The sequence below is a fragment of the Pan paniscus genome, chromosome 12 (genome assembly GCF_029289425.2).
Source record: "Pan paniscus chromosome 12, NHGRI_mPanPan1-v2.0_pri, whole genome shotgun sequence".
Lineage (NCBI taxonomy): Eukaryota > Metazoa > Chordata > Mammalia > Primates > Hominidae > Pan > Pan paniscus.
The window spans coordinates 16,791,230-16,819,126 of NC_073261.2; the positions used below are offsets into that span (position 1 = coordinate 16,791,230).

A 27,897-nucleotide genomic window follows, 5' to 3' on the forward strand; every position below is an offset into this window, starting at 1 on the left:
AACAATTGGTAGACTTGGCCCCGAGGGGAGCAGAGCCCGGCTCTCAGACAACGAGCCTCACCAGCAATTCTGTATCTTCGAGGCGGCAGAGGTTTTTGTGATCTTGTGTCATTTCTAAACACGACGGTGTAGATGGGATCCTCTTCATTTTGCAAATGAGAAAATGGAAAAACCCGAGGGACAAAGGGCCTCTCTCAAGGTGCCATGGTGAGAAGGAGGCAGAAGGAAGAGGACCTCGCCCCTGCCTTGATTCCACTGACTGCTGTTTATCACACCATGGGTGTCTTCAGGGAGCAGTCGTTCTCCCGCTGGAATGTTTACATGAGGAGCAAATGTGATGCCATCACATAATTCCAGTGAGGGCCGGTCATCCCCTGCAAGGCTGAAATGACCCTCTCTGTTTTAATGCTAAGGAAGCAGCAGCTTTTCTCCCACTCCCACACAGGATGTGTGCAGCATCTTCAAGTCTCTGCCTCGCGTTTCTAGATCTGTAGTGAGCTCTCCATGGTCAGGGAGTGGATCTTCCAGTTAGGTATTTTTCTGAAGCAACTGTCATTCTTTGCTTTTTGTAGCAAGACATGTTTTTAAAATCCTCTGAGAGAGAAAGAGGGTTGGCCAGAAAAGGAATGAAGAGTGGGAGAAAGGTGCATTGTGGACCTGTCTGAGCGTTGGAGTATGTCCCAATAACGAAGACACTGCAGAGAAGCATCCCCTGTCCCCCTCCGTGTTCTAAATGTATGAAACCTAACAAGGTAATTGCATGGGAATAACACACTGTGAATGTTATGTGGGATTTGAAATTGTCATCCCAAGAGTGACCAGGTGGAGAGAGGAAGGGTGAACTCTTTCAGTCTAAAAGCTATGTTTTAAAAGGCAGGGTTAGACTATGTTTGTTTCTGCAGTGTATTTTCTCTGCATAAAGGGATTTTTTTTCCTACTTTTTCTGCTGGTGGACGTTTCCCTTGGGGACGCCTGGCCAATGAAAGGTCACACAGAGACCAGTCACTCTCAGGAACACCAGCAGAGCCGGGCAGACACATGTCCTAATTTTCCCGGGAGCAGACTGATTGAACCATAGGAGGGTCTGTCTGATGTTTATCTTGGCAGAATTCTCAAATGAGTTAGCAAATAGTGGCTGGAGATAAACTGAAACTTTGAGCAACCTCTGGACTGACTCTGATTACCCTCCACACCCTACCTGCGCAGGGAGGAGAGACCACAAAGCCAGCAGCAAACAGTAAACTTTTCCAAGAATCAGAGAGGAAGGAGTTCCTGACACCCTGCAGCAAAAACAACCTCAAAATTCCCCTGAAGACAGACCCATGGGAGCTGGGGTCAAGGTGGCCTTGCGCTTCACCGAGGAGGTGTCATTACCAAACGTGCTGGACATTGGCTACCTACGGAAGAAAGATTAAGGACTGAAAGAAAATAGTGGAGAACATGCTTATGACCTGGGGGTAGGACAGGGAAGGCCTTGAGCAAGACACAAATCACAAAAGCAAATAGAGAAAGAGTGATGTCTACCTTCAACGAAATGTGAAACTTCTGATTCAAAATCAGAAACCTCTATAAGCTGAGATAAAAGACAAGCAACAGAGTTGGAGAAGATATTTCTAACATATTTGTATGTGTGCAAATGTATGTGTGTAATGTGCTTATACATATACATATAGATAAATGCGTGCATATACACATGAATTCTGGATTGTTATCTAGGCTCTATGAAGCACTCCTATCTGTTAATAAGAAAAAAGACCGAGATCAACAACCTCATAGACAAGTGGATAAAGAAGATGACCAGCTAGTCCACAGAAAAGAAAATGCAAATGGAAGTGGGAGGGCCCAGAGGAACTCTTGCTTTATCTAAATTGTGTTGATTACGAGAGCATATGTTTATATTAATTTTATAAGTAAAAAAACAGAAAAAGTACCTGAAGATTAAACCCAAGCAATGCGATGTGTCAGTTTTGCCAACACACAGGAAGGGGCTCTCAGCCTGTAAAATAGGAGCCCTTTTGTGTGAAGCTGACCAGATGCGGAGAAGTTTCAACAGTCCTAGAGAAGAGGACCGCAGGGGACAGAGAGCCAGGGAACAGGGCAGGGAGGATCTAGGAGGGCACCCGGCCAAGCGGCTCACTGCAGCTGGTGCAGGGCTCAGCTATACCCTGGGGCTGGGCGCTTAGCACAGTGTGGTCAGATGAAGGCAAGCAAGCAGTGGCAGGGACTCTCCATTTGAGTCAAAGTAACAAGCAGTGCCCCCAGTCCCTGGGAAGGATGAAATCCAAATATAATTCCCTTATGAACAACATTCTACAATCTATGCTTCATTTAGGTATCTGTAAGCCTAAAAGAGCTGAAAAATCATTTTATTTCCCCTTCCAATGTACAATTTCTAAGACATTTGAATTATGGATGTTGAAGTTTCATTGAGAATGAGCTGAGTGTCCTGCTTTCAGCCTGAAAACAAAGCCTCAGCCACAGTCTTCGTCTCACCCTCTTTCTCTCTGTTTATTTTCTTTTAAAAAATTTCTCCCATTTCTTTGTTCTTTAACAAAGAGTTGTGTGCATCTTCTAAGCTCCAAGTGCTGCACTGGCTTCCAGGAGACAATGGCAACCCTGGCCCCGACCTCATGACGTGACTGAAGGGAGGGTCTCGGCCAGGAATGTGAGGGACACCAGAAAGAGGACATTGGTGGGCAATGGGGGGTCTTCCTTGCAGGGGGGTTGGGGGGTGTGCTGTGCTTCCCTAGCAGTCCACGGCCGCTGGCAGGGGACACCCCAGGCAGACCAGTGGTCCAAATTTATACCAGCGAAAAGCAAATGCTGATGCCTCCCAATCACGGTTCCTTCAAAGGCTTCAGGGTTTCTTGGGAAGGGAAAAGAACATTAGTTCAGCTTCTGCGATGTGCTGGGACTGTGCTAGGAAGTTTCACAGATGCTAGTTCATTTAGATTGGATATGCCTCCTGGACCAGTGTGCTGTCCGTTATGGAAAATCAAAACAGCCATTGCATTTCCATAGTGTTCACAAGGAGCCTCATTTCTGGGCTCAGGCAGGCTGAGGAGTTCCAGGGTTGAGAATCAGACTTGGTGACTGAGCAGGAACTGTTGTCCTTTTTCTCTTTTGAGATATGAAATTTGCTTCACATCTCAGAAGAGTGTGTGCCTCCATCCCATACTTGGGACAAGCGCTGTCATTCTTTTTTTAAAACATCTGTAGAACATATTAAATGCTCTGCTTTCTTCACGGGTTAAATCATGCTGGGGCGGGAGGCTCGTGGTGTAAGAATGGTGCACTGTGCATCCGCTAGGGCTCTCCTGTCATTCCAGTTGGTCTCCTTGCCACGCCCCAGCTCGCTGCCCCCAGGCTGTCTTGGACAGACACATTTGTGTTTTGTAATAGAGCACATCATGCACTATTATATGGGGATATTTTATAAAGGAGCCCACATGACACAAGGAAACTAGGAGAAAACAATCCTAGAAATCCCCAAAGCTTGGAAGCAGGGACATGCAAGCGAGGTACAGCATATGCTATCAAGTGGCAATGTCCTTCCAGTAGGAAAGCCGCTGTTGTCATCAGTTTAGGCAGGTGCTGGGATTAAGCGCATCTACCACTCAGAAAATAATACAAATAAGAACCACGGTCCACATCCAACATGGGTCTCCCAAATTCTCTAAAATGTGGAAGTGTGCAGATCTTAGCATCTCTGTCCTTTCTCTCGCTTCGAGGAGGTTGGGCTCCTGGGCACTGCCTCATCAATCATGCCCAGTACCTGTGTACAGGTGCCTCCCCTGCTCTCTGGAGCATCGGGACTGGAAGGATTGGGAACAGAACGGAGCTTTGATTGATCCTCTTGTCCGCACTTGTGCCTTTCAACTCCCTGTGGTGGAGGGTGACAGTTTAGTCTCCCTGTCTTCTCCTGGGGTCCCACTGGCTCCTGAATCAAATCCTGCTCTTCCCCTGTGTATTCTGAGTGGCCTGCACACTCTGGGCTCTCTCTCCTTGACCCCTGGAACACCACCTCTTTGGTTCTTAGTAATCCGGAGCCTTCCTACCTGGTAGTAGCACTGACATCCTCTTCATCCACTGGAAGCTTCCAGATCCTGGCCCCCCCAACCCATTCTCTCCCCATAGAGCTTCCGCAGAAACACAACGTGTACTGTGTGCCAAATGACTGGCCCAGAGGATGAGTGAGTGGGGGACCAACGTAGGCTAGGGGAGGGGTCAGAAGAGAAAAGTTCCAAGACAGTGGGAACCCAAGGAAGGCTTCTCAGAGGAGCTGGGACACACTGGGGCCTGAAGGAAGTGGGCATTTAGACGAGCATAAAGGCTGCAGGGATGTCCAACCTTTTGGTTTCACTGGGCCACATTGGAAGAAGAAGTGTCTTGAGCCACACATAAAATACACTAACACTAATGTTAGCTGATGAAGAACAACAAAAATAATAGCAAAAAGTCTCATAATGCTTTAAGAAAATTTATGAATTTATGTTGGCCCACATTCAAAGCTGTCCTGGGCCACATGCAGCCTGCGGGCTTGGGTTGGACAGGCTTGAGCTAAAGCAAGTGTGTTCTGAGCTGGAGAGAAGGCCAGCCCCATGGTTCATCGTTTGTGGTATCACCAACCAATGATACTAGGAACAGTTGGTGGGTGCAGGCCCTGGGCAGGGCAATAATAAGAAAAAGCTTAGAAAAGAAAAGGAGGAGGAGGGGAGTTGTGGGTCATGGAGGGCCTTGAAAGTGAGACTGAGGGTTTGGACCTTACCTTTTCGGCATACTACCGAGCAGGAACCCCTGTCACTGTAATTTCTGATGATTCTGTCTTCCATCTTTGGGAACAACAACGACATAGTCAACTACTCCTCTACAAAAAGAGTCGTCAGATTCTTTAACCATGTGGGGCATCTTGTTTTGGCATCCACACTAGTTCTGTTGCAGCCAAAGCTGGGGGTGTTGGGGAATGTCGCATGCTTCAGGGGTATCTGTGTAGTGTGCATTTTACCCAGCTGAGCTCACAACTTTAATGTGTGAAGGTGATCCTCCAGTTCAGGAGGACAGAGTTGGTGCCCCTGCCTGTACCATCCTAAGAGAGGTTTCTGCTTCCTGTGTCCTGCTCTGTGGGCTCCCCAGGTACCCCTGTAGTTTTTGCCTAATACTTTGGAACCAACAATAATAACTTATGAAATCTTTATTTCAAACACAGCTTGAATTTCATCCATTTTCATCTTACCCAAAGAGATAGATTCTCTAGTCCTCAATCTGGATGGTCAGAACGGAGAAATCCCCTTACCTGCAAACACAGGTCTTTTATTTTGTAACCACTGTCTGTCTGGTTTTCTGTTTTGGAGTCTCCCAGGGTGATGGTGCCGCCAGATAAAAGTTGTAATGAGAGAGGGAGGGTGGGAGGGAGGGTCCGGTGACTAGGCAGGGCGGAAGGTAAGCGGAGACCTTCTCCAATCAGAAGTCTAGAAGGCAGGGCACGCAGTAGGTCTGCAGAATGACTCAGAACCCGCGTATGAATGCTGTCTATTCATGGGTCCAGGCTTTTGTTAAAGTCTGGGCCTGCATTTTAAAGAGGGAGTCGGGGAACTGGCTGGACTGGTCTGACAACTAAGGAGTGGTGAACACTTCCCCCAGGCTAGTACTCAGGTGGATGAAGTCATCAATATTTTCTGGGCAGTCCTAATCTGTGATTAACTTTTATCTCTGCTGTGAAATAACAGCCTCCTTTTCAGCCTGCTAACAATAAGTTAACCTGGCTGCCCGGCTGGGGGATATTTTATGCTGGGCTCCAGCAGAGGCACAATTGAGAAGCCATGTGGGACTCCTGCCCTGGAGAGAGCCCAGAGTGGAGGGAGGGGTCTGTATGGTGGTGGGAGTCCTCTTAGCAATGGTCCTTGTGATTCCGGTATACGCTGATGTCCTGACTTCAAACTCAGCTTACCCAAAGCAAATGTCCACTTTCTTCCGTACTCCTTTCTTGTTTAAAGCCTCACCACTGACCAGGAAGTCTTGATAGAGCCATCTAGTAATTCTTAAGTCCTACCTCATCCAACCTTGTTTTGACTCCTGCAGTGAGCACAGCTGCCCTCACCCTCCCCTCTCTATGCCCTCACCTTTGCAGGAGACTCTTAATTTCTCAGTCCACATCAGCTCTCAGACCACCAAAGCAAGGGTTATTTTTCTAAAAGACATTTGTTCCCATTGCTCCTCTGACTAAAGTTCCTACTATGGGACATTTGCCCTTGGCACTCAAGGACCTTGCAATCAGGCTGAGAACCTCAGGTTCTCAAACTCAAGACCATGGGGAATGTAATAGGTGAATCAGGCAGGTGAAGTCCAGGACTCTTTTTGGTTTATATTTTGTTTACTCAGTTTTGATGGAGACAAGCATACCAGAAAATTCACATTCCTCTTAACTCTAGCAGTAGACAAACAACAGAGCAAGCAGGATGTGACCATTTATACATGGCCTCACTGTTGGGGAGGCAGTAGGGAGTGTTGGAGACCAGGGTCAGGACTACGGCTAGGGCAAGGCTAGGAAGGTGCCCAGGATGCATGTTTTAAGGAAGCACTCACTCTTGGGGCTTTGCAAGTACAAGGCTAGCACTGGGAGATGAGTGCCTCCTTAAAGTTGGCTTCTTGGGCCTTGTTTGCCTAACCTAGTCTGGCCTTGGTGAGGACAGTGGAGAAATGGAGCATGGACCTACCCAAAGGGATGGCTGCTGATCAGCTTCACCTAGCTGTTGCCAAAGGCAACAGTGTGGCCCCACTTTTGCCAAATCTTTTCAAACATTCTGTGGGTGCTTCCATCATAGCTATTATCACCTGCCAAGGGAGTTGTCCCCACAGGTAACCTTCTCACTAAGTGGGGGTGTCTGAGGCCAGGGAGAGCTCTACTCATTCCCCTGTGTGATCCCAGCAGTGAGCATAGAGCAGGTGCCCTGCAATGTTAAGCAAAAAAACAAAAAAAAAGACTTTGGAAATAGAGTTATGGAGCCAGGATGGGTCTTGAGTTAGCCTCATTCTTTATTTCTTTATTCAAGGAATGGTTGTTCAGGGCCAGCGGCTCAGCCCTGGGAGCACTGACTGCTTCAAGACACAGACTCCTCTGGGATGCCAGGCAGAGTCCGCTGCTGATGGCAGACTCCACTCTTCATGGGGCTCCCTCCATTACTCATTGGGTCACAGAATAATAGAAAAAGGCAGGAAAGATGAAAAACAGAGAATTTAAAAACAAAACACGTCCAGGTGTGCTGGCTCACACCCGTAATCCCAGCATTTTGGGAGGCTGAGGCAGGCAGGTCATCTGAGGTCAGGAGTTCGAGACCAGTCTGGCCAACATGAAGAAACCCTATCTCTACTAAAAATACAAAAATTAGCTGGGCGTGGTGGTGGGCACTTGTAATCCCAGCTACTAGGGAGGCTGAGGCTGGACAATCACTTAAACCCGGGAGGTGGAGGTTGCGGTGAGCTGAGATTGCACCACTGCATTCCAGCCTGGGTGACAGAGCAAGACTCTGTCTCAAAAAAACCCAAAAAAACCCCCTAAAAACCCAAAACACATGGTAGCGAAATAATAACAAATTGAAGTATGTCTGTAATGACAGCAAATGGGAACTTACCTACTCCAAGACAGAAAATGATTAGATTAGATTTCTAAAAAGTCCAGGTAGGTCTTGCTTCCAAGATACCATCTAAGATGAAATCACACAGGCTGAAAATAAAGGAATAGAAAAATATACACTATTTAAATGCTAGCAATAGCAGACAGATTATAATAGGAGAGAGACTATATAACAATCAAGGCACCAACCGACTCAGAAGCTGTCACAGGCCCAAATGTGTATGTGTCTAACATACACGCACCTCAAAATATAGTAAGCAAATTGACAGAACTACAAGTCTAAGATTAGAACCCATTTAACTTTATCAAAAGTTGATAAATCAAGCAATTTAAAAAGTACTAGGTTATAAAAGATTTGAAAAACAAAAGTAACAAGCATTATCTAATGGGTGTGTGTGTGTAAAACTTTGCGGCCAAACATAAATGGTCATCATAGATCATTTAAAAACAGTTGGTGATATACAGATTATTTAAAAATTTGACCACATACTAGGTCACAAAGAACTCAACAAATATCTAGAATCATCAAATAACACAGATCATATTCTCTAAACACAACCCAATTAAATTAGTAGTCAATACTAAAATACAGTCTCAAACTCATATATGTGGTAACTAAAAAATTCACTCCCTAGTAACTAATAGGCTAAAGAAGAAATTACAACAGAAATTTATTTGAAATACACTGAATAATAAAGTATTATGAATCAAATATGTGAATAGCAACTAAATGGATATCTAGAAGGGCCGAGTTCGTGGCTCATGCCTATAATCCCAGCACTTTGGGAGGCAGAGGCAGGCAGATCACTTGAGCCTAGGAGTTTGAGACCAGCCTGGGCAACATGCCAAAACCCTGTTTCTACAAAAAATTAGCCAGGTGTGGTGGTGAGTGCCTGTGGTCCCAGCTACTTGGGAGACTGAGTTGGGAGGATTGCTTGATCCCAGGAGGTGGAGGTTGCAGTGAGCCATTATCATGCCATTACACTCCAGCCTGGGCCACAGAGTGAGACCTTGTTGAAAAAAGAAAGAATATCTAGAGGTAAATTTATAGCCTGACATGAATTTATTTCAAAATCATGAGAGGTCTAAGCGAGCTGAGTGCTCAAAATAGCAATTGTAAGGAACTTCCTTAATGTGATAAAGGTTATCTATCAAAAGTGTATAGTAAACATTATAATTAATGGTGAAACTTTGGAAGCATGCCCATCAATATCAGTAACAAGACAAGGATGTCCATTGTCAATATGTCTATTCATCAGTATCCTGGAAGCCGTACTGAGGGCAATGAAACAAGCAAAAGAAATAGGAGAATAAGAATTTAGAATGAAGCAAGAATATTTTTATCTGCAGGAAATATGATAATCTATATAGAAAATTCAAGAGAATTTTCTAATAAACTATTCAAATGAAAATACAGTCCAACGAATATATATACACAAAATTAGGTACAATTTATATGTATTAATTATAACCAATTAGAAAATATAACAGGAGAATGAGTCTTATATTTCAACTAAAGCTATAAGATCTTTCTGCATACATTAAACAAAATATGTGCACGTTGCTTGGTTTTGATTTTTCTTGGTTCATTTGGCTGGTTTTAGAGGAAACTTGGAAATACAGCTGAGGGACATGAAAGAAAATATTAGTGGAGTGATTCACCACATTCTTAAATGGAAAAACTAGTGTTGATTTAAGAAAGATGTCAGGCCGGGCGCGGTGGCTCACGCCTGTAATCCCAGCACTTTGGGAGGCCGAGGCAGGCGGATCACAAGATCAGGAGTCCAAGACCAGCCTGGCCAACATATTGAAACCCCGTCTCTATTAAAAATAAAAAAATTAGCTTGGCTTGGTGGCGGGCACCTGTAATCCCAGCTACTCGGGAGGCTGAGGCAGGAGAATCGCTTGAACCTGGGAGGCGGAGTTTGCAGTGAGCCAAGATTGCGCCATTGCACTCCAGCCTGGGTGACAGTGTGAGACTCCATCTCAAAAAAAAAAAAAAAAAAAAAAAGGAAGGAAAGATGTCAATATCATCTCCTAATTATTCTTTAAATTCACTGCAATTCTATCCAAAATCTTGAAGGGGATTTTTTTGTGTGTGAAATTTGACAAGCTGATAATCATCAAGACTAATTATACATTTATAATACTTAACATAGTACAATATCAATATATAGAAAGTGAATAGATCAATAGAAAATTAGAGAACTCAGAAACTGACCTATGCATCTGTGGAAATTTCATATATAACGGAAGAGTCATTACAGATTAGTAAAAAGAAGGGGTGGGCTCGTTCAAGAAATAACTTAGGAAAAATAGGTTATCCATACAAGAATAATAAAATTAGATCCTTATATCAACACACATGTAAAAACAAATCCTTGGTTGATTACATACCTAAGTGTAAAAAGCAACAACTTCAAATAATTTAGAAGAAGATGTAGAAGACTATCTTTACGAACTCAGAGTAAGAAATTATTTTCTTAAACTATATACAAAAAGACCCTTAATGCAAAAATTAACAGACTATTTGGTTTAGTAAGCAGGATTGTATTTTAAAATTTTTAAATTATTCATAAAAAATGTTAAATGTCAAGCCAGAAACCAGTATTTGCAATGCAGCCATATAATTGACAAAGGCCAGAATCCAGAATACATGAACACTGGCAAGTCAATGGAAAAAATGACCAAAAGACATGAACAAGTTATGGATGAAGGCAGCTCAAAGGGCAAATGAGCATTTGACTAGATGATTACCTCTTAGTAATCAGAGAAATAAGCAAACAAAAAAGTATGCCACCTGTGTATTGGGGTTCTCCAGTGAAATAAAACAAATAGGATTTACATGTATATAGAAAGAGATTTATTTTAAGAAATTAACTTCCATGATTATGAAAGTTAATATCTCTTCCATGATTATGGAAGCTGGTAAGTCCAAAATCTGCATGCTGGGCTGGCAGGCTGGAGACCCGGAGAGAAGACAATGCTACAAGTCAAGTCAAAAGGCCATCAGGCTGAAGACCCCAGGAAGAGCTGATGTTGCAGGTGAAGTCCCAAGAACAGTTTGCTGGAGAATTTCCTCTTGTTCAGGGAGCTCAGCCTTTTACTCTATTCAGGCCTTCAACTGACTGGACGAAGCCTGCCCAGGCTCTGGAAGGCAATCTGCTTTACTGAAAGCCCACCAATTTCAATGTAAATCCCCATCAGAAACACCCTCACAGAAACATTCCGGCCAAGTTGACACTCAAAATCAACTACAGAACCTCCAACACATCAGACTGGCCAAAACATTTGTCTGCCACTACCAAGTGTTGACACAAAAGGCAAACATAAGAAACTCATACTGGGCTGGTGTGTAGAGCATGGATCCCGACTGGAGAACCTCTCACACATGTGCACAAATATTCACTGCATCATTATCTGTAGTGAAAAATTGAAAAGGAACTGAAAAACAATCAGCAGAAAATAGACAAATTAATTCTGATAAGGTTCATATGACCGAGTATTATACAGCAGTTAAAGGAGTTAGAGCAACAGGTATCTGCATGGATAAATCTAAAAACAATCATGAGTTTCAGGAAGATAGATACAACAGGACAGATTTCCATAAAATGGAAAACTTACAAACCAATACTTTATATTACTTAGGAATGAATACTGTAGGAAAATCTAAAAAACAGGCTTGAGATTAATACACAGTAAATTTAAGGTTGTGGCATCTCTGAGGACTAGGGAAAGGGAATGAGATCAAGGAGGCCTTCATCTGTGTCTGTAATGTTTTATGTGTTTTTTTCTAAAGGCTTGAAACAAATATGGCAAAATATTAAGATCTGATAAAGCCATGTGGGCGTATGACATTTGTTATATTTCTCTCTATCCTTATTCATGTGTTTAAATAATTCTCCGAAAGCAGTTTACTGAGAGTTCAGCATGTCTCCTGAGACATTCTAGGAAGTTATGTGCAGGAGTGGAGAATATGATTCATTGGAAGAGTTAAGTGCCCTAAATGCCAGCCAGGCTGTGACTCCAGGACAGAAGTAGGGTGGGGGGGCCTTCTTGCTTGCTAGTGACAATCTACACCAACCAGCACCACAGGAGCCCCAGGATGACAAGGAAGGACAAAACACAGGGGGTGACAGATGCAATGAACCCCTATGTGGTACATTGAGTGGTGGAGACCGGGTGTAAAACACACGATCGGTGCAGGGAGACCAGCTATGGAGGCTTTGGGGACCATGATAATGACCATCCAGTGTGGCTGTACTTTTCTCTAGAAGAGGGTTGGCCTACATCCACTCCAGTGGATCCACATTCTCTCCCAAGGGACTGATAAGAGAGTGAAAGATTTAAGTTACCTGTGTGGGTGGCCCTCAAGACCCCTGCAATGAAAACCCAAAGGGGTATCACAGTGTTTTCTGGCAAGAATTGGCCATTGCTTAATTTTCTTGTCTGATTTTTCCTAGCAACCTTGTATTTGACCTCGCCTGGCATCCTGTGTGGTCATGAGCCACAGAGGTGGAAAAGGCAACATGGTAGAGGCAGGAGGAGGCAGGAGGTGGAAAAGAAGGGTTATCAGGTGATGAGTTCAGCCATCTCTTGCCCTGAGTTTAGTTGTGCTTTGTTTATAAAAAGTGCTTTTCTACAAAAAGTATTTCACGGTACAAAATATTATCAATATGGCTTAGATGGGTTTGAGAAGTAAGAAAAGGATCGTGGTGGTAGCAGGAAATAAGACAGAAATTTTCAATGGGGGCTCCAGGTCTGAGGGCACTGGCAGGTACTGCAGGGTGCCTCAAGCAGGTGTCACTTGATAGGGTCAAAAATCAGTAATGTCTATGCTCATCTCCAACCTCTGCAGATAGAGGAGGAAATGTTGTGAAGTATTTAGATGCATTTTCTTAGGTGCATTGTTTTTGTTGAATTAGGACATGAAGCCAGCCACAGCCAGCTGTCTCTCCCCTTCGGTGAGAAGGGGACGACGTGAAGCACCCAAGATGTGAACCAGGACTCAATTCACATTTGGGGAACCTGATAGCCTCCTCAGATGCCCCCACAGAAATCCAGATTGACCCCTGAGGCTGAGCTTTACCCTCTGCAGGGATGACTTCCATCCAGCCTGGGATGGGCAGGGGAAACCGCTGCTCGCCCGAAGTGTATTTAAGGGGTCCCAACAGCAACTTATCAACATTTTTTGTTGTAAAGCACACAGAGAGCAGTGAATTCTGTCCATTTTGTGAGCAGCACATCTGGATAAGGCGGGTGCCCCACTGCATTCACAGCAGCTCTGGGAATGAGGAAGGAAGAGACAACAAAAGGAACAGGAGCCTTCCAGTAAGCCCAGACATTAGACCCGAGACTTGTCCCTGTCATAGGCTAGTCATTATTGATTAAAAGGTGGACATCAGATAAACCCAAGAGGGACAGCCCCGCCAACGTCCAGAGCAATGAGGCCCTCACTCTGCCCTCACCTCTACCAGTGTAAATTCTGGGGAATTCCTGAAACACCGTGAATACAGAGGTGTGACTCAGCGGGAATCACAGGAATGTCAGAGGACAAAGCAGTTGGTATTAATAAATTGCTTTGAGTCTGGAAACAAAGAAGTGGCCTTCTTTGTTTCCAGGCTGAAGTACAGTGCTGTGATCGTAGCTCACTGTAACCTCGAACTCCTGGCCTAAAATGATCCTCCTGCCTCAGCCTCCCAAAGCACTGGGAATACAGGCATGAGACACCATGCCTGGCCTGGCCTTCAGTTTCTCTGCTCTAACTCTGCGTTGCCCTAGAAATCCTTTTCTGAATTTCTCAGGTATTAGACATTCACCCATGACATCTGCATCTTTCTCATCTTCACCAGAATCACCCTGTCTTAATTCCTTAACTCTTCCTGCTTCTTGCCAGGCTAAGAAGCTGTATTAGTTATCTATTGCTGTGTAACATGTCACCCTAAAACGTGGCAGCTTAAAACAAATGTGTGTTATCTCACACTTTCTGTGAGTCAGGAATATGGACACGGCTTAGCTGAATGCTTGTAACTCAAGGCTGCTCATGAGGCTGCAGTCAAGCTGTCACCTGAGGCTTTGGTCTTATCTGAAGGTTGACTGGCATGGGGGCATCTGTTTCCAAGCTCACTCATGTGGTTCTGTCCCTCCCCACCTAGGCATCTCCACAGGCTGCCTTGTGACATGTGGCTGTTACCCTGGGGTCGTGTGACTCTAGAGAGAGTAAGACAGAGGACCCAAAATGGAAGCTACAGTGCTTTTTATAACCTATGAAGATGTGACATCTCATTACTTCTGCCCTATTCTAGTCATAGAAGCAAGTTACTTAGACTGGTCCACACCGACAGGGAAAGGATGACATGAGGGTGAGGATACAGGGAGAGTGGGGGTCATTGGGGCCCATCTTAGAGGCTGCCTACCACAGAATCCCTAATTATTTCTCTGAAAATAAAAGGAGGAGAAAGAAACACCATATTCTACATTTCTGCTCACCTCTGTGGTGGGGCTGATGTGCGTGGTTTTCATGGCTTAAAAGCACACTCCATCTCACTGGGGGTTTCCCAAATGGTCATATGAAGAGAGGAATTGCTCCCCAGAACCGCTGAGGCACCTCATTTCGTTGATGCTTTTTCTTCCTCTCCACGGAGATGCTCTGGGTAGAAGCAATGAAGCCTTCAAGGTGGACCCTGGAGGGCTCTCCCAGAGGCTTCTGTCTGAACCAGTGGGCTTAAAAATGAGCAAGGGAGAACCTTCATGAAAATCACTGTCAAGTACTGTCTCAGTTTGCTCCAGCTGCTGTAACAGAATACCATAGACTGGGTGGCTTGTGAGCAATAGAGATTAATTTCTTGCAGTTCTGGAGTCTGGGAAGTCCAAATTGAGGTGCTGGCAGATTCTGTGTCTGGTGAGGGCCCACTTCCTGGTTCATAGACAGCCTACTCCTCGCTGTGTCCTCACCTGAAGGAAGGGGCAAGGCAGCTCTTTAGTGTCTCTTTTATGATAGTACTAATCTTATTTGTGAGGGCTCCACTGTCATGACCCGAGCACCTCCCAAAGGTCCCACCTCCAGGTATCATCCCACTGGGGATCAGGCTTCAACACATGAACTTGAAGGGGAACATTTGGTCTATAGCAAACACCCACCATATACCAAGCCCCGTGCTTCTCTGGGCTTGGGGGTGCTGGGATACCAAGGTAAATTAAGCCTGGGCTCCATGGCAAGCTGGTGTGATGGTTGAGAGAAGGTCTAAGGGGTCAATAAGGGGTTCTTGCCTGGCGCGGTGGCTCATGCCTGTAATCCTAGCACTTTGGGAGGCTGAGGTGGGCCGATCACGAGGTCAGGAGTTCGAGACCAGCCTGGCCAGCATGGTGAAACCCCATCTCTACTAAAAATACAAAAAAGTAGCCGGGCATGGTGGCATGCACCTGTAATCCCAGCACTTTGGGAGGCCAAGGCAGGTGGATCACGAGGTCAGGAGTTCGAGACCAGCCTGGCCAACATAGTGAAACCCCGTCTCTACTAAAAATACAAAAAAGTAGCCCGGCATGGTGGCACGTGCCTGTAATCCCAGCTACTTGGGAGGCTGAGGCAGGAGAATTGCTTGAACTCGGGAGGTGGAGGTTGCAGTGAGCCGATCGCGCCACTGCACTCCAGCCTGGATGACAGAACGAGACTCCGTCTCAAAAACTAAAATAAAATAAGGGGTTCTCATCCTAGTGCTATTCTCAGCTGAGTGACTTTGGGAGAGTGACTTGACCTTCATGAGCCTCAGTGTTCAAAGGATCTTTATGATTATGTCTGTGAAGCCCTCCGAGTCACCTCTGAGTCTGAGCATCCATCTAGGTGCTCCATCAGCAGTAGGTATTCCCAGTGCTATCGCAGAGAAACTCTCTAAACCCACCTCTCAAACTGGGCCAGCCTGGAGACTGGACCCAGTGGGTCTGGATGCTGACTTGAGCACACATGTACCCCAGCTCCTCAGGAGACTCTCATGCACCCCAGTGGCTGGGAACCACTGGTCTAGAGAGTGAGCTGCATCAAGGAATGGTGGCACGTGGGAATGTGAGCAGGTGCAGGTGGACACTGGGCCAAGGTGGGGCGTGTCTGGACTCAGGGCCTCGTTGGCCAACTCTCCTAGGACTTAAGAACGGAGAGGAGCCCAGATAGAGGAGCCAGTTTTTTTTTTTATTTTCAACTTTTATTTTAGGTTCAAGGGGTAGGTGTGCAGGTTTGTTACATGAGTAAATTGCATATCATGGGGTTTTGGTATACAAATAATTTTGTCACCCAGGTAATCAGCGTAATACCCAATAGGTAGTTTTTCAGTCTTCACCCTCCTCCCATCCTCCCCCCACCAGGAGTCCCCAGTGTCCTCTGCTCCCATCTTTATGTCCATGTCTACTCAGTGTTGAGCCCCCACTTATAAGTGAGAACATGCAGTATTTAGTTTTCTGTTCCTGCGTTAATTTGTTTAGGATAATGGCCTCCAGCTGTATCCATGTTGCTGTAATGGACATGATTTCATTCGTTTCTGTGGCTGCACAGTATTCCATGGTGTATAAGCACCACATTTTCTTTATCCAATCCACCATCGATGGGCATCTAGGTCTTTGCTATTGTGAACAGTGTTGTGAGGAATATATGCGTGTATGTGTCTTTATGGTAGAATATTTTGGATTCCTTTGGGCATATACCCAGCAAATGGGATTGCTAGGTCAAATGGTAGTTCTAGTTTAAGTTATTTGAGAACTCTCCAGACAGCTTTCCACAGTGGCTGAACTAACTTACATTCTCACCAGCAGTGTAGAAGCATTGAGGGGCCAGTTTTAAATCCTAGTCCCTTCCTGATGCTTTATTCATGCTTTATTCCTGCCTCCTGTCACCCGTCTTAAGGATGATTCACCCAGTCCCTTGCTCCTGGCTGGAAAAACCTTTTAAGGAAAAGTCACTAATCTGGGTACATCTAGACTTAGCTTCGCCCGTGGAAAGCCTCTTGCTTTTCACAGCCATTTGCTACCCACCCTACACCTCCCCACACCCCTCAGACTTCATGCTTGAGTCCTGTTTACCAAATGATGGGATCCTGTTTTGTCACCTCAGTCCCCTCTGAGGGGCAGTCAGCTGGCTGGAGCAGGAGGCTGCTCAATCCCACGCTGCGGGCTCCTGCACAAGGTCAGATGTGCAGGCCATCATGAAGCGAGTGTCGAGGGTGGTGTCATCCTGAAGGTTAACGCTGTAGCAGGGAGAGCGTGGGGTTGCGTGTCCCTCTCCCTCCCTGTGCAATAACTATCGTGGGTAATTCTTTTATCGTCTTTTAGATAATTTTTACATCCACAAATCAGAAAAGGAATGAGAATCAAACAAAGTAATACATGTGGAAGAACTCAGAGAACAGTGTCATTCTATAGCAACAATCAACACAGAGCCTCTGCTAAGTGTCAGGCCACATTCTGAGCACAGCAGAGACACGACTGAGTAAAGCCACCACAGAGTTCACATTATAAAAATGAAACAAATGAATGACAAGTGTCACGCGGGGTAACAAGCACGATAGGGGAGACCGAATGAGGAGAGCATGTTTAATAGTAAGAGGTTCGGGAAGGAAGCCGGCCCAGACCTGAGTGAAATTAGCCATGCCTGTGCCCGGGGGAAGCAGGTGCCAGCAGGAGGAACACCGAGCCCAGCCTCCTGAGGTGGAGGGCATGGGGCATGGCAACAGGCTGCACAGGAGCTCTGCTCTGGAGCACGTGATCCGGGCACAACCAAGAGCACTGGTGGCACCGCTTGAACACTTGCAGCCAGCTCGTGACAGCATTTAAAGTGTCTTTGCTGATTTGTTGAAAACAAGATGTAAAAATCACTAGTGAGAAGGTGGTATAGACCATCAGCCTAACTCCAATCCTGCTCGGGCTTCACCTCCCACCTCCCAGCTCACGTGCCCTCGCAGCAAACTTCTCACTGCTCCTCAATTTATCTCCAGCCCCAGTTCCTCTGTTGAATATCTTCTGCCCCATCATTGCACCTGTTTTCTAAGAACCGGCTCAAACATCACCACCTCGGTGGAGATTCCCTCCTCCTGGGGTTCACCCAGGAAACTCCACCCAGGAAGCAGGAGGTGTGATTCCCTGGATGAAGAAGAGGTGAGTGAGTCCCCCTATGATGTGAGCTACTGAAGGGTTGTCATCAGCTCAGAGTCATTCCAAAATACTCTTAATACATTTCTGTTTTCATTGTATCTTTAGGAATTAGTGGTGATGTTTATGCCATTGCAGAAAAAAAAAGAATGATGCTCCATTTCACAGCTTACAGAGCTGGTTTCACATACACTTGAATGGTCCGGCTATTTCTGACAGCTACAAAACACAGGCGCACACACCACCTTGCCTTCTGGGAAGCTGTAGGAGACACGTTACCTCTTGACAGGATAAACAGCCACACACTAGAGGGTAAAGGCAGGGCAAGCTTCACCCCAGCACCTCCTAACCTGGCACAGGCTTGACCACATGCTACTTCAATGACTTCTTTTTGAGATCAAACACCTGCCCAGCACCCCAGTCTCCTGACTTCTTGCTTGGAGCCTGCATCTCAGCTTCCTCAGCAGCAATGAAAAAGGAAGCCAACCCCGACCTGTAGAAATAGTGTATTTCCTCAATTCCAAGGCACACAATTGTTCAAATTTTAATTATTCTGAAATCAGGATGTGTCTTACAATTAGTCGGTACACTACATGTGGTGTTTCTTTTTTCTTTCGTTTTTGTTCGCCCCCTACAAGCTGTTCTTAAAACAATGGTGTGTCGTACAATTGATGACATCTTAGAATCAAAGAAAATAATAGTTAAAATCATGGGGTGGCAATTTAAGGTCCACCCATGTCAGACTTCTCGAAGTCATTGTGAAACTGTGTTTTGTTCTGCTTTGAATGTCTGGTGGTGTGAACCCAGAGAGACTGGATTCCTAGATCCCTGAGGCCTCCTGGCTGAGCCAGGAGCATGGGGCAGACAAAGGGCAAAGCATGGTCCCTACCGACTTGTCAGGCCTGCCAGCCCTGCCACTGGCTTTGTGATTTTCATTCCTGAATTCATAGAGATGGCTGCCAGCAACGAGAGGTAATCTCAGGACACACGGGCCTGGGCTAGGCCTTGGAATATTCCGGAAGTCGGTGGCCAGAGTTGTATCAAGCCAGACGGGACACATATGGGAATACAATTACAGCAAAGCCGGCAAGGCTCAGTGAGGGGCAGAGGGCCTGGCCACATGAGGAGCCAGCGCTGTGAGCAGGCCCGGGTCTGAGTGCCGGCTGTGTGTCCTGCACAACCACATCTCCCAGAGTGCATTCATCACCATCCACTCCAGATGCCCCTTGAACAAATGAATTTCACAGTCGCAAAAGGCTGAAAAATGCTCTGTGACCTGGCACCCCCTTGGGGAACCACAGTGCATTAAAGGCTCTAAGAAGTCCTGCAGTAAAGAAACCTGATGAACTTTTGTTTAAGTTAATGTTTTCCAAACTTCTTTGATCACAGAATCCTTTTATTCCAGTAACACCTTTTACAATCTTAAGATGTGAATTTTCTGCAGAACAGCCACTTGGGAACAGGCCTGTCTTGTGCAGAAGCATGAGGGACTGGGAGCCAATTTCATCACTCCCTCACTTGATTATGGAAAGATGAAAACAGAGAGTGGAGAAATGAAGGGTAATACCATGGAAGAGATTCTCTCTGGGGTCCCAAAACATGGCCCTGGCTGTGGACATACTTGGGGGTGGGGGGATCCACTTCCCTGCTGGCCTCTTTTGGGCAGTTGGTATTGGTTGCCCGGGTATCCCCAGGGCAGTAGCTGCAGCAGTGGCCTGATGGGTGTGCAAGCTAGCTGGTGTGTCCAGCATGGTCTTGGCACACCTGGTTGTTTTGGAAAGGTCTTTTCTTGAACAGGAACTTGCATACTCAAAAACAACAGCAAAACACAAGGCCACACTCACCCCCGAGGGTAAGTCCGTGGCACCTCCTGCACACCCAGGAAAGATCCCGTGGAAACACAGCACCGGAGGATATGGGATAAGAGACAAAAGAGAGGAGTGGTGCTTCCTGAATTTAGGAAACACAGCTGCTACTTTGGGCCCTCTAGATACTTGAAAGAAAAAATGATGGAAATCACTAGCTGAGAATTAAGTTCTTGGTGACCACTGGCTGTATGCAGGACAAATAGTACTACAAAGTACTACAAAGAATGAAAATCTGTCTGCTGCACCCAGCAACTTCCAGTTGGTAAAAGGCTATGTCCCTGGAGAGGTAATAACTGCCACTGTAAGAAATTCCTAGGGTCCAATCCTGAATCCTTCTCTCAACAGCAGGATTCTGGGAAAGGGAAGCCAGGTTGTTCATGGACATTCAGTGGAAGAATTAAGGCAATTAAATGTTAAGTTTTGCAGGGCTGGTCGACAAGAGAAGAAGGGAATCATAGGTAATGAGCACAACTAAAATGAAGGCACAGAAGCAGGACGGTCAGGCTTTGCTCAGAGAATAACTTCAATGAGAGCAGTGAGCAGGTGCTCCAGGGTCCTGGGAGACAGTGGGAGGTGGATCACAGAGAGCAGGCTGAGGAGTTTGGATTTGCTCATAGAGAAATATCTTAAACTAACAGATTCCACGTCAGGCAAGGTCTCTTGGCTTCAAGGAGCTGGCAGTCAGGAGGGAGCGATCGAATGCTGGGTGGGGGTTGAGAGCATCCGGCGGAAAGAGGGAGGATGTGGGCAAAGAGTTTTTCGATAGGTGGTGTGGTTGTCCGAGGGGAGGCCATGAACAGAGAGAACTGAGGCAGGGAGAGGGAAGCCCACAGGCCTTGGGGTTGGGTCAGAAGAGGTGGTCAAGGAGGGAAAGGAAGGAGAGAAGACAAGGAGAAAGGAGGGGAAGAGGGAGGCACCTCCCCTCTCGCTGGTGTCAGGATTCAGATTGTGACTGGGCTTTGCATAGAGCAGGTGGGCAGCTGTGACCCACACATGATATTCCACCCGAAGATGTGTTTTTCTGACGTGCACAGTAATTTTCAAAAGCAGGAAAACTTTATATAGCTATCTAGATTTCTCTAGATAAACGGAAAGGCCTGGCCTTCCTGGACCTGCACCTGGCAGTGCCACCTGGAGCTGGTCACAGCTGCTCCCACAACTCCTGGACTGGGCGCTTCAGTTGGCTGTAGTAGTCCCCACCCTTCCTACTGCCTCACACCCAGGTGACTTCACTCACGTCCACTGACACCGTCTGCCTGTCCCCAAGGACACTGAAGTTTGCAACCTAGATGCAGATTATGTGCACACAGGGCTGCCATTCACAGGAGGGAGATGGTCAGTGGGGTAGGAGGGCGCTGAAATCCAGCTTGCATGCATGCCCATGTTCTCTGTATGTCCCAGGGAAGGAGGTCCCTTCTGTATTTGCACAAAGACATTGTACTGGCTGAAAATGGCCCTGCCCGCAAATTCTCCCAAAGGTGTGTATTCTCCATTGGTCACAATGCACTATGTAGCCCATGAGAAGGAGACCAACTCGGCGGAGCTGAGAGTGAGAGGAGACTGCATTCTCAGACACAATTGTCCAGACACTTCCTTTAAAAACTACACGCCAATGCCCAATAATGCTCAGCCTTGGAAAACAGTGAGTGTCTAATCAAGCCATTTAAAGCAGGGAGAAGATTTTAATTGGTTGCAAGGGCTGGTGTAATTATTTACAGCATACAGAGGTTTTCCTTTTGAACCTCACAGCAATCAAGTGCAGCAGCAATTTTTCTTTCCCTATTTTGCAGATGAGGAAATGGAAGCTTATGGAGGTTAAGTGATTGGCCTCAGGCCATTGCATTTAATACTACTAATAATATTAACAGCCATAGTCCATCCTGGGCAGGCCTGAGCATCTCACACACATTCGCTCATTTCCTCCTCACCCCATGAGAGCACTGATGCTACTTTTTCCTCTCTCCCAGAAGAAGACAGAGGCCTAGAAGAGTCTGAGCAGACTCCAAAGCCCACCCTTCTAGTCCCAATGTGAGACACCCCCATTAATAACACCAAAGGGCCCACACCTAAAGGCAAATCAGTCAACTAAAATCCAGGTCTTTGGTCTAGAATCTGTCACTCTTATTCCTGCATAATTTTTAACACTGGACTCATGGTGCCTTGAGCTGAAATGGTTCATGCAGGATATATCAAAAATCTGAGCATTAACCAGAGTGTTTGTAATGACAAGGAATCTGTGCCTTTTCTATGAGACATACCAGCTCTGTGTTTGACTCTGGTCAGTGTAGGCGTTAACTTCTGATCTGAATCAGCAAGACCTGGGTTCCAGCCCCGCCTTGCAACCCACCAGTGGTGTGGCCTTGGACCCATCGCCTGCCTCTCAAGGCCTCATCTTCTTCCTCTGGGACAAGGGCACAGCCACAGCCCCCGTGTCATGGCAACACATGGGTCAGGCTCAGGTCCGGCGCTTGGCAATCAGCTGATGATGGCAGGGAGGCTCTGCTTCCTGTCCCAGGCAGAGGGGATGGCACGGCCTGTGAGTAATGCAGGTTTGAGTGGTGAGCCAGTTCAGAGCAAGGCCGGGAGGACCTTTGGGCACAGTCAGGCTCCAGGGATGCAAGGCGTGGCTCCTTCAACTTGTCTCCAGCACAGCCACACACGCCACCAGTGTGGGGAGGGAGCCCCTGGTCATTTTCTGCTGGGGAGCAGAATCGCTGATGAAGGGCCCAGCGCCAATGGGGAAGAGGCCTCCCCCACAACCCTGGGCCTCCTGCCCACTCAAGCCACTTAAAAATCCATACCGTGCCCACAAGGCTTTCCAGTCTCCATGTCTCAGGAAGGTCCAAGACAGTAGGTGGAGGTGGGCACATGACAGGGCTTTCTCATTGCCTCCAAACAATGCCATGTGCTGGGCCATATTTTCTGCTCTTCTAGAAGCTTCTGTGCCCCGGGCCAGGTGGGTGCTCATTGTGTTCCCTCTGTCTCTGGGATCCCCTCCTGCTCAGGATTTAGGGGGATTGGGAGCCCTGTGCCCACCTGCCAGCTCCCATTTAGTCACACCACCCTGCAGGCTGGAGGCTTAGCCACTTCTCAGGAGGAGCCTAGAAAGGATATTGGTCGCCCAGCTGCTGAACCTGCCCCAGCATCCTTGAGGGTCTTGAAAATCTATTTTAGGCTGGGCACCTGTAATCCCAGAAATTTGGGAGGCCGAGACAGGTGGATCACCTGAGATCAGGAGTTCGAGACTAGCCTGGCCAAAATGGTGAAACCCCATCTCTACTAAAAATACAAAACTAGCCAGGCATGTTGGAGCATGCCTATAATCCCAGCTACTCAAGAGGCTGAGGCAGGAGAATTGCTTGAACCCGGGAGGCAGAGGTTGCAGTGAGCGTGAGCCGAGATTGCGCCGTTGCACTCCAGCCCTGGCAACAGAGCACGACTCCATCTCAAGAAAAAGAAAATCTTAAAAAAAGAATGCCACTGTCATGTGGAAACACCTCTAACAAACATGAGGCCAGCTAAGCTGGGGTGGGGGCCAGGTGGCAGCCTCTGAGGAGGCCTCTGCAGTCCTGGGTGGATGGTTCGGGTACAGCCTGTGAATATGAGAAGCTCTTGGCCGCTGCACATGGCTCAGTTCCCATCATCGTGCATCAGACACTGGAAGACAGTAGTTGGAGCTGCTGGACAGGGCTGTTTTTTCTCAACCAGACAGTATCCAGGTGCCTGTCCCTCAGCAGAGGGAGAGGTGCCACCACCGGCTACCATGATAAGGAGTCAGCTCAAAGCACCTTTGTTGGGGGGCCTGAGGAGATGAGGTGGTGTGGGGATAGGATTCTGGAGGACCCTGCTGGAACAGGTAGAAGGACAAGAATAACTCCCCACTGGACTGGAGGAGAGGAAGGCACATGGGGGCCCTTGGCAGGGTGGAGTAGGGCCATAGGTAAAAGGAAAGAGGAGAAAAGGACAGATACTGGGGAGAGTGAGAGGGAAGGGAGGGGAGGAGAAGGGAGGCGGACACCTCCAGATCTGGCATGGCAGAAGTCTCCTCGGAAAAGATGAGTGCAAGATGTGGGAAGAAGAGAAGGACGTGAGGGTCTCCAAAGTCTGCTCGAATTTTCAGGTACAAATGACCTTCCATCAGAACAGCCCCAATCTGAGTTCTGCAGAGGCTGAGAGCCAACTCTAGGGCATGGAGTTTCGGAAGCCAGAAGGGACCTTGATAAACAAGAAAGCCTGAGGCCCAAGGAAGTTAAAGTGATGTGCTGAAGATAACCCAGCCAAAAGGGGGCGCAGCCTGGATCCACACACTTCATGGTGCTCTACCCACTACACCATAAAAGGAGAGTCCAAACATGGTAAAGATGGATGGCAGACTGGCAGCCATTTACATTGACATTGACATTGACATTGACATTGTCATGGAGATTTACACTGTCATTTACAACCTGGCATGCTTTAGATGGTAAAGTAATAAAGCAGAATTTATGCATCTAAACAAAGACCTCCAGTACCTTGGAAAATTGCACACCTTTGTTTAGCAATTGCGTTCACATTTAGTAATTGTTTTCTGAGTAATCCATTCATCATTCATTTATTCCTATGTCTGGTATTGGCAATTTAAAAATAAACACAACAGAACTCCCACTGTATAATTGCTAAACACAATGACAGCTATAATTGAGGCACTGAAGGAAGGTCAGGGGAGCCCAGGAGGGCGGGGCTGCTGCCGCCTGCTGAGCTGGGAGGGTTGGTGGCACCCCTTGCCCTGGGTTGCCATAGCAGATATCATAATCAATTACGGCCGTCTTTCATGAGGAACCTGGATCTTTCCCAAGGAATCAGTGAGAAGTTTCAGCTCACATACCATCTCTGATTTGCCATCCCTGGGATGTTAGCTGAATCCTCTCGTTTTACATGGAGGAGACTGAGGGCCACAGAGTTCAATGCAGGGCCTAGTTTGGACTCCAGACCAGCTGCCAGGAGAGATGAGGGGCTGGGGGAGACTGGCCAGCAAGTGGTCATGCTGCCTGCTGCAGACCCCACTTCACACTCTCATGCCACCCCCTTGGGTTCACTGACAAAATTATGCTCACAAAAGCAGTGCTCTGATTTCTACGAGATACTGTAGAAAATAACTTGTTTTTTCTTTTTGTATTACTTTTTATTGTATGACACATATTCATTTCAGAAAAACTAGAAAATACAGCTAAATTGGAAGGGAAAATTAAAGTCACTCATAATCTAACCACTGCTATTTACATTTATACCTTATTGGATATATTTTCAATACCTTTCTAGGCATTTTTCTCTCTGCTTATGTGCCTGTGGTGTTATGATACATATGCATAGGTTTTCATTCATGGTTCCTGGCTCATCACTCTCATAGTCCTTGTTATAATGTTGGGAGCGTTAGGCCTCAGGAGACAACGTCCCTGTCTCTGACTTTTTCCTGTTCTCCTTTCTCCTGCCCAAGGCGGGACTCTAATCCGATTGTGGGTCAAAAGACCTTCATTTCAGAGCAGGTCCTGCTCCAGCCCCTAAAGGAAGAAATGCTGCACAGAGAGGCTAGGAAAAGTCTGAACGGGCAGGTCTTGCTGGGTTTAGATTGTGTTCTTTTTGCCCAATCACATTTCTACATGGTTGTCAGTCATGCCATGTAATGAAGGCTCCATAAAAACCCAAGATGGGCCAGGTATGTTGGCTCACACCAGTAATCCCGGCACTTTGGGAGGCCAAGGTGGGTGGATCACTTTAGCCCAGGAGTTCAACACCAACCTGGGCAACATAGCAAAACCCCATCTCCACCAAAAGAAATACAAAAATTAGCTGGGCATGATGGCTTGTGCCTGTGGTCCCTGCTGCTCAGGAGGATCGCTTGAACCTGGGAGGTGGGGGTTGCAGTGAGCTGAGATTGTGCCACTGCACTCCAGCCTGAGTGACAGAGCAAGAGAGAGAGAGAAATAAAGAAAGAAAGAGAGAAAGAGAAAGAGAAAGAAAAGGAAAGGAAAATAAAAGGAAAGAAAGGACAGGAAAAGAAAGGAGGAAGGAAGGAAAGAAAAGAAAAAGAAAGAGAAAGGAAAAGAAAAAAGAAAAGGAAACGAAAGGAAGGGAAAAGGAAAGAAGAAGGAAAGAGGAAGGAAGGAAGGCAGGAAGGAAGGCAGGAAGGAAGGGAGAGAAAACCCAAGAGGACAGTGTTCAGAGAGCTGAGCACGTGGAGACAGACAGGAAGGTGGAGTAGTCATCCATGTGCCGAGTGGGTGGCTGCCCCAGCTCCACGAGGACCGGACTCTTCCAGACCTTGCCCTGTGTATCTCTTCATCTGGCTGTTTATTTGTATCCTTTAAAATATCTTTCTAACAAACCTATAATTGTTAAGTGTTTACCCAAGTTCTGTGAGCTACTCTAGCAAATGGAACCCAAAGAGGGGGTCTTGGGAGCCCCAGCTTGAAGTGGGTCAGTCAGAAGTTCCAAAGACCTGGACTTGAGACTGGTGGAAAGTGGGAGGCAGTCTTGTGAGACTGAGCTCTGAAGTTGTGGGATCTGATGCTGTCTCCTGGTAGGCAGTGATGGAAGGGAATTGGAGGACACCCAGCTGGTGTCCACTGCTTGGTGTGTGGGGAAAATCCCCACACATTTGGTCACAGAAGCCTTCTTCTGTTGATGATTGCTGTTGCGGTGTGAGAGCAGAGGAAAAACATGATTTGAGAGGTTTTTCCAAAACGGTTCCTGAGTGGTAATCAGAGTAATCCATCCACCTTGTGAGTGTGCATGCATGCTTATGTATGTGTATATGGGATTACATAAATATGGCTCACATGTGTATGATCGTATTTGCACACTCCCTTGTCCACTTACTTATATATCAAAGTTTCCCTCATAATGTCTGCTCTGTGTCACTATGTACCCTCCCCTGTCCTCCATTCCCCACACCAAGAGTATTATGAGTATTAAATGCCACGTGGGCAGGTTCCCCAGGCAATGAGGGGGTGGGCCTGTCAAATGCAGGCCATGCAGAATGCCGCAGGGCGGGAGACGGGTGAGCCAAGGGAGCCGAGAGTTCCAGATAACAGAGTGCACAGCAAATGCCATGGCCCGCGTCCAGCAACCAGGAGAAACAGAACTGCTGAGCTCAGAATAGGCCAAGGCCGCGTCTGCTAGCAGGGAGCAAGGGCACAGCCTGCTGTCTGGCCTCTTCTGCCCCATCCCTCCACCGGGACATGGCCCAGATGAGAAAGGGCTGCCAGACGGCAAGTCAAGCGTGGGGCGGGAGAGGACAACGTTTTATGCAAGAGTGGATTCTCGGAGCCTCTGCACTCTCCATCAGGGCTGCTGGCATGGAAAACACAGAGAAACCATCACCTAGGACTTGATTGAACTACTGGACTTCCCAGAAGAGCCCAATTTAAAGCAAAGAGGTCCAGAGAAAAAAGCATTCTAGTGACATTTTTATATATTTAAAAACTGGAAAAAAGAAAAAATAATTAGAACACTGAGTTCCCACTGTCTATGAAAAATGGGCCCAGCCCCAGTGACAACCAACACGCCTCAACTCACACCTTCCCCTCCGCCTTCGTTCTGGCCGTGAGCCCTGAGCCGACCATGCACATCTTACCACCTGGAGAACCTCAAACTCTCCTCTTGCCCACCCCCACCAAGCCCCACATTCAAAAGGCTTGCCTGAGAGGCCTGCCCACCTCATTGGCAGTTCTGGCCTCCAGTGCCCTGGCAGGTGAGTGACTTCTCTGTCCTGTGTAGCATTTGGTACAGGTATGTACTGCATTTATAACACTTAACCATACTGGCTTGGGGTTGTGACACATCTTCAAGGGAGTCCCTGGAGAGCAGAAAGCTTGTCCTATTCATGTTTTGCCCATCTTGTTCCTGAATAATACCTGCACATTGCAAGGGATCAACAATATTTCCAACCAAACCATAAACTTCTCCATCTCCCCTTGAAGTCTTCTCGATAACTTTCCCAGAAACTCCCAGAAACAACAACGGCTGCCACTCACTGAGACCCTCCTATGCGTTAGGGCCTGTGCCAAGCCTTGGCATTCACGTGTCACTTAAACTTCAGGTAGATTGTCAGATTTAGCAAAAATAATAATAAATAATAATTTAGGATATCCAGTTAGATTCGAATCTCAGATAAGCAACAAATAATATTTTAGTATAAGTATGTCCCATACAACTTTTATACCAGGCATCCTATATTTTATCTGGCAATCCTGGCCCCAGGGCAACCCTACGTGAGAAACTTGTAGGTCC

At 46.8% G+C, this 27,897-nt stretch overlaps 1 pseudogene; it reads left to right on the forward strand.

Moving 5' to 3' along the window:
* Nucleotides 1-27,897, forward strand: part of LOC129397111 (small ribosomal subunit protein uS11-like) — a 43,118-nt pseudogene that overhangs the window by 2,287 nt on the left and 12,934 nt on the right.